Raw genomic sequence first — 9,149 nt, forward strand, 5'->3', positions numbered from 1 at the left:
CTAAAAAAAAGAGAGAGAGAAACTTACTTTAAATTTTATTTTAAAATATGTAAATAAAATTTTCTTTAACAGTTGGAAATTTACCTTACTATTCTCTTTAAACTAATTTATATTTCATGTCATTGACAAATTCTATCCAAAACTAATATAGGATTGAAACATTTAATTGTGCTCATATGGAATCTATACCTAGGACAAGAAGATATTGTCAGTACAGAATAAGGGAACACTCACTGCTTAGATTCAAATCAGGAAAGGCCTGTGTCAGGGTTGTATCCTTTCTTCTTACCTAATTCATGTAGCCTGACTCAATGAAAAAGAATTTGGCACCAAGATTGGAGGAAGACTTATCAACAATATGTGTTATTCTAATGACACTACTTTGCTTGCTGAAAGTAAGGAGGATATTAAATGCTTGCTTCATAAAATCAAGGACTACAGTCATCAGTATGGATTACATCTCAACATCTAGGGGAAAAAAAGGTCCTCACTATAGAACCAGCAGTCAACATTGTGACAGATGGAGAAGAGATTGAGGCTGTCACTGATTTCATCCTGCTTTGATTGACAATCAACACCCTAGGTACCAGTGCCAGGAAATCAGGAAATATGTTACATTGGGCAAGTCTGCTCTTAGGGACTGCTCCAAAGTGCTGAAGAACAATGATATCAGTTTGAAGACTAAAGTGAACCTGATCAAGGTCTTCTCAAACACCTGCTACATATAAGACAAGTGGACAATGAAAAAGAATAACAGCAGAATTAATGCTTTTGAGTTCTGTTCTAGAAAAGAATGCTGAATATCACATGGACTGCCAGAATAACAAACAGATATGTCTTGGAAAAGGTGCAGCCAGAGTGTTCCTTGGAACCAAAGATGGCTAAATTTTGTCTTTTACACTTAGGACATGTACCTAGGCAAAGCGAGTCCTTGGAAATGAACATCTTGCTTGGAAAGATGGAAGGTCAGTGGAGGAGAGGAAGACTCCTAATGAGATGGATTGACACAGTGACTTCAGCAATGGACTCTACTATATCAGAGATAATGAGGATGTCAAAAGACAGGGCAGGGTTCAAGTCAGCCATTCATAGGGTCACTGTGAATCAGACTCAATTTGATGGCACCTAACAACAACGAAGTGACCTCATGGAATAGGTTTAAGTGTTATATTGCCAACTGAAAAATTGACAGTTTGAACCCAAACACAATAGCTTACCAAACATGATGTTTTTCTCCAGGGTTTGAACTTTCCTGATAACATGCCCAATAAATGTGACATACTGTCACCATAATCACTTCTAAGATACTTAATGTACTTCTTCCAAGACAGATCAGTTTGATCGTTTGGAAGTTCATGCTAGGTTCAATGTTCTTTGCCAACACTACATTTCAAAGACATGGATTATTCTTCATTTTTCATTAAACATTGCTCAACTTTCACAAGCATGACGTGATTAAAAAGCACTCTCATCACTAGTGCAAGGACTATGCTGTTGTCACGTGCTGTCGAGTTGAGTATGAGTCAGAGCAATCTTATGAACATATCTGAACCTTGTTTTATCTTGCACCATCCTCATAATCTCTGCCACTCTTGAGTCTTGAGCCCATTGTTGCAGTCACTATTCAGTCCATTTCAATGAGGGTCTTCCTCTCTTTCACAGACTCCATTTTTCAACATACCCTCACCAATGCTTCTATCTTCATTCCTTCCTTTCTCTTTACTTTCCTCCCTTTTCTTCTTCCTCTTTTCCTCCCTTTCTTATTTCCTCTCCCTTTCACTGTCTTCTTCCTACCTTTCCTCTTTTTCTTTCTTGTTTGTGAAATGACATCATATTGTGGTTTTGATTTGTGTTATAATTTTGACTGAAAATGGTAAGCATCTTATTGGTCATTCCTTATTGGTCATTATTATGGAAAGATGCCTATTAATATACTCGCTCATTTTAAAATTGGTTTGGTTTCTTTTTGTTGTGATTAAGTTTAAGCAAGCATTCATTATGTATTCTGGATATTATGTCTTTATCAGATAAGTTGTTGTTGCTAGGTGCCTAGAATTGAGTATGACTCATAGTGCCCAATGAACAGCTGATCTGAGCCCTGCCCTATCTAGTGTCACCTTTACCATTCCTGATATACTAGAGCCACTCGCTGGTCACCATATCAAACCATCTCATTGAAGTTCTTCTTCTCCTTCGCTGACCCTCCAGCTTTTCAAGAATTATGTTCCTTTCCAAGGATTAGCCTCACCTATCTACATGTCCAAAGTATGGAAGATGAAGCTTTGCCATCTTTGCCTCTAAGGAGCACTCAGGCTGCCCCTTCTCCAAGGCATACCAACTTGTCCTTTTGGCAATCCAGAAGTTGAAAATATTTTCTCCTATTCTACAGGTTGGTTTTCTATTATTTTTTAAAATTTTATTTTATATTGGTTTACTTACAAAGTTTGTATACATTGTATTTCACACTATCCTTCATTCACAATGCTTTTCATACAGCCATTCCTATCATGATGTTTGATGAAATTAATCACTGTTGAACTATGCTCATAATTCTTTTCAGATCCTCACCAGATTGTTCCCATTTCCTTTACCACCCTCTCCTTTTACCCATCAAATTGTGCCACCCTATGATATTCCCCCTTGAAAATCCTCACTTTTTGGCTTTCCCTCTTCCCTCATTGGATCCTTATACACATTTTACTAGTTATCTTTCTGTTTCTACATAAGAGCTAATGCAATATTTGTCCTATGGGACAGAATTAGTTCACTTAACATAATGCTCTCTAGTCTCTCCCAAATTATGCAGTAATTTTTCAAAATCATTGCTTCTGAGTATTCCATTGTGTAAATGTACTACAATTTCTCAATCCATTCAATTGTGGTTGGGTATTTGGGCTATTTTCATGTTCTTGCGAGGGTGACATTGATGTGCAAATCTCTGTTCCAATTTTCTCAGGGTATATTTCCAGAAGTGGAATAGCTGAGTCATATGGAATTTCTATGTTCAGCTTTTTGAGGAAATGGCAAAACTGCCTGAAAGAGTTGTTGTACCATTATAAAATCCCACCAACAGTGTATAAGAGTTTCTATCTATCCACATCCTCTCTAATATATATTGTTTGCCGTCCTGTTAAAGTTTGACATTGCTACTGGGATGAGGTGGTATTTCATTGTAGTTTTGGTTTGTTTCTCTCTTCTGGCTGCTGAGTTTGAATATTTCTTCATGTGTCCGTTGGCCATCCAAATGTCTTCCTCTGTGAATAGTCTTTGGAAAACGTTTGCCCATTTTGTAATTGTGTTGTCAGTATTTTTCTTGTGGATACCCTGTAGTTTCTGTAAACGTTTGTTATGAGATCCTTGTTTGAAACGGTATTGTTGTTGTTGTTGTTGTTATGTGCTGTCAAGTAGCCTGTGATTCATACTGACCTGACACACTTAGCCCCGTTACCCCAGTCACTGAGTCAATCCATCTCACCGTGGGTCTTCCCCTCCTGTGCTTGTGCTTTTCCTCCACCCTCTCAAACATAATGTCCCTCTCCAAAACTGGTTCCTCCTTCCACATGCCCAAAGTATGTAAGACGGACCTTCAGAATCCTTGCCTCCAAGGAGCATCTTGGTTTCACTCTCTCTAGGATGAATCTGTTCTCTTGGTAGTCCATGGTATATTCAATACTCTTCTCCAGCACTAGCTCAAAGGCATCAATTTTCCTTCAAACATCTCTAGTCATTGTCTCACTTTCTGTAGCAATCTGTAGGTTTTCTTTTCACCATAGGTATTTAATCTTTGCAAGGTCTCATTTATCAATTTTATCCTCTCATGACTGTGTGTTTCTGACTGTATTTGTCAACCTCTATACTGGCCTAGTGTCAAGAATCTGTACTGCAATCAGTCTAGCGTAGATAGATGGATTCCTTTTTGAGTTCTAGATTCTGTTTCATTGGTCTATGTACGAGTACTGTGCTATTTTGGCTATTATAGTCGTATAGTAGGTTTTGAGATCAGAGAGGGCTATGCCTTCCATTTCATTCTGGTTTTTCAGAAGTACTTTTCTCATTCGAGGTCTTTTTCCTCTCCAAATAAACTTGGCAATTGCCTTTTATATACTGTGAAAAAAGAATTTAGTGTCTGTATTGGAATTGCATTAAACATGTAGAGTGCTTTTAGTAGGATTGTCATTTTCACTATAGTAAATCTTTTGTTTCTTGTTGACGCGTTTTGTAGTTTTCTTTGCAAAGGTCTTTCGTGTTTCTAGTTAGGTATATTCCTAAGTATCTCAATTGGTAGTTGGCTATTGTCAATAACATTGCTTTCTTATTTTCTTCCCCTGTGTTTTCTTTATTACTGTAGGGGAAATCCCCTTGGCTTTTGTATATTGATCTTGTATCCTGCCACCCTATTAAACTGATCTACTGTCTCTAGCATTTTTGTTGTTGTTGAGCTCTTGGGGTTTTCTGTGTATGCTATCATATAATCTGTATATAGTGGTAGTTTATTCAATATCTCTTTGCTGATCTGAAGCCTCTAACTCCTTTTTCTTGCTGTATTGCCCTAGTAAGTATTTGCAATACAATATTGAAATGGTGATATTAAGCATCTTTGTCTGGTCCCTGCTTGCAACGAGAATGCATTCAGTCTTTCTCCATTAAGAATGATGTTGGCTCTTAGTTTTGTGTATATACTGTTCACTATGGTGAGGAAATTCCATTCTATTCCTATTTTGCTGTTTTAATCAGGAAGAAGTGCTGGGTTTTGTCAAATGTCTTTTCTGCATAAATTTCTAGAATCATGTGGTTCTTGATATTTGCTCTGTTAATGTGATGAATTATGTTGATTGTTGTTTGTATATTGAACCATCTTTTTATAAATCCTACCTGGTCATGATAAATTATATCCTTAATATGCTTTTAGATTCTTTTGTTCAGGGTTTTGTTAAGGAGTTTTGAATCTATATTCATGAGAGATATGGTATGGAGTTTTCTTTTTATTAATATTTTTGTCTTGTTTGGCATTAGGGTTATGATTTTTGATAGAATGACTCTGGAAGTATACCTTCTTTTTCTATTTTCCCCCAACAATTTACGTAGAATTAGTGATAGATCTTCTTGGAATGTTTTATAGAATTTAGCTGTGAAGTCATCTGAACCAGGACTTTTTTCCTGGGGGAATCTTTTTATGAGTTGATCAATTTCTTCTTTTAGGATGAATCTGATCAAGTGTTACCCATCTTTGTCAATCAGGGTAGGACATGAATTTCAAGGAATTTTTCCATTTACCCTAGGTTTTCAAACTAATAAAAGTATAGTTTCCCATAATATTCCAATATTATAGATTTAATTTCATATGGTTTTGTTGTGATCTCATCTTTATTATTTTTAAATTGCATTATTTGTCTCTGGAGTGTTTGCTTTCTTAATGACTCCCATTGTTTCTTCCATCATTTGCATCTTCTTCTGTAGCTGCTAAAATAACCATACATATATTTCTTCTGGTTCTCTGTGTCTGAGATATTAATTGAGTCTGCAATGTGCTCTGATTTTTTTAGGAGAAGCTTTATTTTGTTTCTTTCATGATGTTTGAGGCTGACTGCTGTTTACTTGACACTATGTGAATTTTTTCTTGGTAAATGTTAGGCTATTATAAGTGTGTAATGTCCCAGGGCAGGATGATCTTCTATTAAGGACCTGTATATTGATGCTCCTCTTTTGGCCCAAAGGCCCAAAAAGAGATGAATGTTATTCTCTGGGAATCCATGACCAGTCCACTCTTGTTCCCCTTTGGCTTAAAAATCCCAAGCTTTCTCCAGATGTTGCAGTCAGGAGAGTTGAAGGAACGGAGTACCTGGATCATAGAGCACATGGATGTATTGTCCTCTGCAAACTGTGATGGGTACACGCCTGTTACCCTTTGGCTTAAGAAATCCTGTTTTCCATTTTTTTTTGATAGTATACTTTGAATTATTAAAGTTTTTCACTTTCATGAATTCTAAATTCTATATTCTTTTCTGGCTTGTGTTTGTGGTGTCATAGATAAGAAACCATTGTCTAATATCATTAAGATTTATGATTTTTTATCTTTCAATATTTTGTAGTCTTAGGTGTATAAAATTTTATATCTAACAGATTTATATAGATATATGGATATTTTTGTATATTGATATTGTGTTCTGTAACTTGACTTACTTCATTTTTAAGTCATTTTGTTCATGTGTAGATTCTTTAGGATTTTCCTCACACAAAATTGCATTCTTTCTTCATTTGTAAATAGAGATCATATTTTATTTCTATCCTACCTGAATTCCTATTTTTCTTTTTCTGACATAGATGCCTGACGGTATCCTCCACTGCAATGACTAATATAACTAATAATAATGGATAGTCTTGTTTCTGATCTTAGAGAAGAGTTTTTCTCCATTAAATAGAAAGTTATTTATGTGTATTTTTGTAGATACTCTTTATCAAGCTAGAAGCTTTTTCTATTCCTAATTCTTTGAATGTTGACAAATGGGTGCTGAAGGGTAACACATAATATTTTGCATATATTGGTATAAAAAACTTCACGTAGCTTTTGTCATTTACTCTATTAATGGCATATATTACACTGATAATTCTGTTTGAACCAATCTTGCATTCCTAGTATAAATCCCACTTGATAATGGTATATTTTAAAATATTTTTAGGTTTGTTTAGATAATACTTTGTTGAAGATGTTCCATGTATATTGTTAAGGGATTGGTCTTCCCCTTTCATAGAGAAGCCAAATCACAAGGAAGAATTCAAGACACTGAAGAGCTGAACAGAAGATTCCAAAGGGCAGCACTGAATGACAAGGCAAAATATTACAATGAAATGTGCGAGGAGGAGCTAGAGTCGGAAAATCTAAAGGGCCGAACTCGTTCAGGATTTCTTAAGCTCAAGGAACTGAAGAGCAAATTCAAACCTCGAGTTGCTATAATCAAGGATGCTTCAGGCAGAATGTTAAATGATCCAGGAGGTATCAAAAGAAGATGGAAGGAATATACTGAGTCATTGTATCGAAAGGAATTGGTAGATATAGAAGAATTTAATGAAATAACATTTGAGCAAGAACCTATGGTGATGAAGGAAAAAGTTCAAGCTGCTTTGAAGGAAATAGCAAAAACTAAGGCCCCCGGAATAGATGGTATACCAATAGACATATTTCAGCTAACAGATGCTGCCCTGGATGTGCTCACCAAGTTGTGCCAAGAAATCTGGAGAACAACCACTTAGCCAACTGACTGGAAGAGATCTATATTTGTTCCCATCCCAAAGAAGGGTGACCCAACTGAGTGTGAAAACCACAGAACAATATCATTGATTTCACATGCAAGCAAGATTCTACCGAAGATTATCCAAAAATGACTGGAACAGTACATCAACAGAGAACTGCCAGAAGTCCAGGTTGGGTTTAGAAGGGGTCGTGATACTAGGGATATTGTAGCTGATGTTAGATGGATCTTAGCTGAAAGCAGAGAATACCAGAAGAATGTCTTTCTGTGTTTCATTGATTATGCGAAGGCATTTGGCTGTGTGGATCACAATAAGCTGTGGCTGACTCTGAGAAGAATGGGAATCCCAGAACATTTAATCGTGCTAATGCAAAACCTATACTTGGACCAAGAGTCAGTCGTCAGAACAGAGCAGGGCAACGCTGCATGGTTCAAAATTGGGAAGGGTGTACGCCAGGGATGTGTCCTATCTCCATACCTTTTCAACCTGTATGCAGAGCAGATCATCTGAGAGGCTGGGCTCTATGAGAAGTGTGGTGTCAGGATTGGTGGAAGATCTATCAACAATCTGTGTTATGCAGATGACACAGCCCTGCTCACTGAAACTGAGGAGGACCTCATGCACTTACTGCAGAGGGTCAAGGACTGCAGCCTTCAGTATGGACTGAGGCTCAATATCAAGAAGACAAAGATTCTCACCACTGGACCAATTGGTAGCATCAGGAGGGATGGCAAAGAGATTGAGATTGTTCACAGCTTCAGTTTGCTCGGCTCCACGGTCAACACTCTTGGCACCAGCAGCCAGGAAATAAAAAAATGTATTGCGATGGGAAAGTCTGCTGTTAGGGACCTCTCTAAAGTACTCAAGAGCAACGGTGTCTCTCTGGAGACTAAGGAGCACCTGATACAGGCCATGATCTTTGCAATCACTTGTTATGCATCAGAAAGCTGGACAATGACTAGGGAGGATAGAAGGATAATTGACGCCTTTGAGCTGTGGTGCTGGACAAGAGTATTGAATGTTCCATAGACTGCCAGGAAAACAACCAGTTTCAACCTGGAGAGGGTTAAACCAGGCTACTCCCTGGAGGTAAGGATTCTGGGGCTTCGTCTGACATACTTTGGACATGTTGTAAGGAGAGGCTGATCCTTGGAGAGGGACATCATGCTTGGTAGGGTAGAGGGACAGTGCAGGAGGGGAAGATCCTCTATGAGGTGGATTGATTCAGTGACTGGGGTAATTGGGATGGGTGTGTCAGAAGCAATGCAATTGGCACAGGATAGAGCAGGGTTTAGGGCTGTTGTACATAGGGTCGCAAACGACTTGATGGCACATAAGGACAACAACAACAACATTGTTTGGTCTTGTTATTTTTGTTAGGTGTTGTTGAGTCAAGTAGGATCCGCAATAACTTTATGAACAACCGATCTGAACCCTGTCTTATCCGTTGTCACCCTCTCAACCTCTAGTGCACTCAAGCCCATTCCTGCAGTCACTGTGTAAATTCACCTGCTTGAGGGTCTTCCTTTTTTCACTGTCCTTCCACTTCCCAACCATGTTGTCCTCTCCAAGCAATAGCCTCTCTGATCAAATATGTCCAAAGTATGTTAAATAAAGCTTTATAACCATTTCTTCCAAAGAGCACTCTGATAACACTTTCACCAAGATGTATCTGGTTTTATTAATTTCTTTTGGTTGCCTAAACCTATTATTTTTTATATTTTGCAAGGTTCCTGAAGGATTAGTTCAATAATTTCTTAAATACTTTAAATTCATGGAAGTGGAGGAAAGTTTGAACCATGTGACTAGTGCACTTCCTATCCATTCCAGGCTTCTAGGTATTGGGGTATGTATCATATTTCTCTTACCAAATTGTGCTATATTTAGAAAAAAAATATATA

The sequence above is a fragment of the Elephantulus edwardii genome, unplaced genomic scaffold, assembly GCF_000299155.1.
Source record: "Elephantulus edwardii isolate Elephantulus edwardi_28Jun2011 unplaced genomic scaffold, EleEdw1.0 scaffold00011, whole genome shotgun sequence".
In the NCBI taxonomy this organism is placed as follows: Eukaryota; Metazoa; Chordata; class Mammalia; order Macroscelidea; family Macroscelididae; genus Elephantulus; species Elephantulus edwardii.